Below are 3,675 nucleotides of genomic sequence, written 5' to 3'. Positions count from 1 at the left end.
AACCTAGAACAGATAAGGGATGTCTATTCTATTAACATTTCTCTATCTGTATAATGGGTCTGTTTTATGTGTTGTCTTTGCTTAGGGCCTTCAATTTCCTAAATCCGGCCCTGCCCAAAGGTAGCAATACTCCATTATGTAACCCTGTTCACATTAATCTTAGCTTGGTCTTCATTCAGTGAAGTTATTCCCAATGGGCAGAAGCATAACAAAGAGAAGTTTGTACTTCATAGCAATATTCAAGTAAAAGAAGAAAGGACAGAATATGGGTACTACCAAAGGTACTTTCTGTTCAAAGGTTTCCCCAGCAAATAACTGAGTAAAGTAAGTAGTTGTTTTTCTCATGGAAGGAAGGGGTCTGTCTCTACCGACGTCAAACGTTTTCAATGGGCCACTTCCTGGATTGTTCCCAAACATCCTAAACAATTTCCTCTGAGGAAAAGGAACCAAACAGACGTCAGAACTAAATGGATGAAGGAAGCTGATGTTCATCTTGTCTTGTTTGGACTAGGGCTGAAACTATAATTATTTTTGCAAATTGATTAATCTGTCAATCATTTTTTCGATTAATGATTAGATAGGAAAAGGTTCCTTCAAAATTTTTTATGAAATTAAACCAGGTGAAGCTAAAACTTTTCCACTTGAGGAATTCTGGATAGAGCAGATTGACAGATTAAAAAAGATTTTTTATCTTAAATGCAAAATGTTATTTATTTTAATAATGGCTGTTCCAACCATTTCTCCCGAATTCTCCCGAGTGGTGCATGACTTTACACGAGTGAATACAGTGAATGCGATAGGTCGTTTATCAGGAGGGCAGGATTGTTTTGGCGGAAGGTTCGCAAGCAAATTTGGTTGCGGCCACGTTCGGACTGGTAATCTGTGATACCGGGTATTTGCCAGGTGGGCTGGTCCTAATTTCACCCTGCAAGGGCCCTCCTTAATTCATACCGGCCCCCAACACTTACTCTTCGGCTGAAGCTCCTACCTGTGACAGTAAATAACTCGAGGAGCTCAAGAAGTAATCCAATGTTAACTCCCTAAACGATGCATGCTGTATATATATATAGCCCTTCCTTGTCATGCACATCCTTGTGACGGTTGGCAAATGGTGTCATTTTCTATTTCTTCAAACTGTAAAATCCTTGCAACAAACTAAATTATAATAAAACTAAAATCCTTTCTTTAAACCAAACTACGATGTTCCTCTCATATTTGGCGAATTTATGTTTGAATATTTTGCAAAAATATGTTGCTGTGCATGATGGGGTTTTGCATCTGTTTACATTATTCCATTTCATTGCCCACATGCCACCTAGACTGGCAGTGAATGCTCACACACCTCTGAGCTTTCATGGATTCAGTCTTGAAGAGCTGCCTGTCTGTCTCTATATTGTATTGTTTATGTTGGTAGACCTAGTATGTGTGAGGACCAAGTAGCACTAAACTGTGACTTAGAAACTGTCAAGGAACACTATGGACAACGGAAACATGCAAGAGGAGGAGAGTTTTGCATCTGATGTCGTGGATGAGTCTCCTGCATGTCTGATAAAGAGTAAATTTATATGCATGTTTAAGCCAGAATGATTTGACATTTAAATATGATTTCCCTACGACTTTAAATAAAAAGAATAAAATAAGCTGAGACTTTTTTTTGTCATCTGGTTAAATGGCAGAGCTCACTCAGTCTTAGAAGGCAGTACTTTCCTTCAAGACTGAAAATGATTGTTTTCTACTTTAGACTTCTTTAGATCGCAGATAAAACGTAAAATAATAGCAATTATGGGTAATAATATGTTGAGACTCCAGAAGAGATGTGATCCTTCAGAAATCATTGCAATACAGTTTTTTGAGTGTTATTGCCATATGATGACGTCATATGAAGGGGCAGGGTCCCGAGCAGATCTGGTACCTACACCGGCTATGTTTGAGGCTTCATTTAAAAGGTTTCTGATCAGGTGTGGGTCAGGGCTAGAATGAAACCAAGAAAAAAAGCAGCTTTCCACGAACCCCAGAGGGTTTTTTTTCTTGATGTAATATAGGGCAAAATGTTGGAGCCAGTTTGTGATTGTCTGACCCCAAGTTTGTTAAAGCATCTTATATTTCATCGTTCCTCCATGAGCAAATGCTTGTGATGAATGTAACTGAGCAGCCCAGCTCTCCTGCAAGCAGATATGCCAAGCTGTGTGTCAGAGATGAAGGGAAGTGGGTGTGGTCTGCTGGGGCTCCCACTGCTGTGACACATAATGCCACAGAGACCATTAAGTGATCCACTGATCCCAGCCAGACATGTGGGTAAGAAGGAGGCCCAACTCCTCGTAAACAAACACACGCCCTGCTCTGATGCCGCAAAGCTTCCCGTTCATTGTATGAGTCAGGACCTCCAGGCCTGCGGGGTCCAAGGCTGACAAAGAACTGAAAAGCAAGTAAGCTATGGAGGAAGAAGGACAGTGAGACAGGAAAGGTTTGTTGTTTATTGCCCCTCCCTGGACAGCTGTGGTCATACTTACTCCTGATTTCCATCTTATCTGAATTAGATCCCATAGGGAGTCTCCATCGGGTTATGGCTGAGGGGATGTTTGGAGAGAAATATTAGGAAAATGGCTTTCTCACACCACATAGCAGATACAGGAGGGCTGATGTAGGCAGAGAAAACGGGACTTAGAAGAGAAAAACTACAGGATAAAGTTACATTTTTATCAAATTGTCACTGGAACTTACGGTGCAACACTTGCTCTGCCCTGATTCAAATAAAAATAAACTTTATCAAAGGGAAATTAAATATCAGAGCCACCCATATGTGTTTGTTTTTTTACTTGACGAGGAGCAACGCCCAGAGGGAGATAAACAGGTCCATATGATCCCTGCTGCTGCCTGGCAGGAAAAATATGAAAACTCTGCCCTCAGAAATGCTTCTAGTGCCTGAATCATGAAGTTTACAGCAGTTTTTTTTTTAATCTCTGTTCACTAAATGGGTGGAAGAAAAAATCTAGAGAAGGAAACATAGAATATGAAACATAGATAGAACATGTTTCTGTTATTAACAAGTGGTGGTGGTGGGAGGCACTCTCCGCCACAGGCCACTGCCTTGCCAGGGCCCCTGGGAACCGTCAAAGAAGCTTTATCTCTATAAATATGTGAGTAATTTGAGATATTCCACACCTACTGGATACACCAGCAGAAGCTGCCAAGCTCTGGGCTTGGAGAAGAATAAGGGCGCAGCTGGGGAACGGCCTGCTTATCAACAATATCACTTCTTCAGATCTCCATTCGCTCAGCAGGCTGATGAAAGTGCTGCATCATGCTCAGGTTATTGACTCTGGTTAAGGGGCCAGAGTGGGTCTTATGTTTTACTGTGGCTGAAGGTGAAGCCTCTTTTGCCTGTTTGATTTTGTCTTCAACATGTCTGACGCTGGACAGAATGGATAAAGCTCTGACAGCACAAACAAAAAGAACACACCTGTGTTGGTCTCTCACATTTAGTTCACTGGAATGTAATAGAGACCCAAAGATCATCAACCAGCCTTTGTCATTAGATGTTCGTCTCCTTCTGTTAGGATTCCTTTAGTAAACTGTCCTCAACCAAAAACAAAAGAGGAGATGGATGGATGGATGGATGGATGAATGGATGGATGGATGGATGGATGGATGGATGGATGGATGGATGGATGGATG

At 41.4% G+C, this 3,675-nt stretch overlaps 1 protein-coding gene across 3 annotated transcripts in view; it reads right to left on the bottom strand.

The window, feature by feature from the left end:
* LOC107088890 overlaps positions 1-3,675 on the bottom strand; it is a 24,757-nt gene that overhangs the window by 13,392 nt on the left and 7,690 nt on the right. The gene's annotated exons all lie outside the window — the stretch shown is intronic.

Source organism: Cyprinodon variegatus, unplaced genomic scaffold (genome assembly GCF_000732505.1).
Source record: "Cyprinodon variegatus isolate N-32 unplaced genomic scaffold, C_variegatus-1.0 Scaffold232, whole genome shotgun sequence".
NCBI lineage: Eukaryota > Metazoa > Chordata > Actinopteri > Cyprinodontiformes > Cyprinodontidae > Cyprinodon > Cyprinodon variegatus.
Note: the sequence above shows the minus strand (reverse complement) of the source record. Positions and strands in the feature narration are given on the sequence as shown.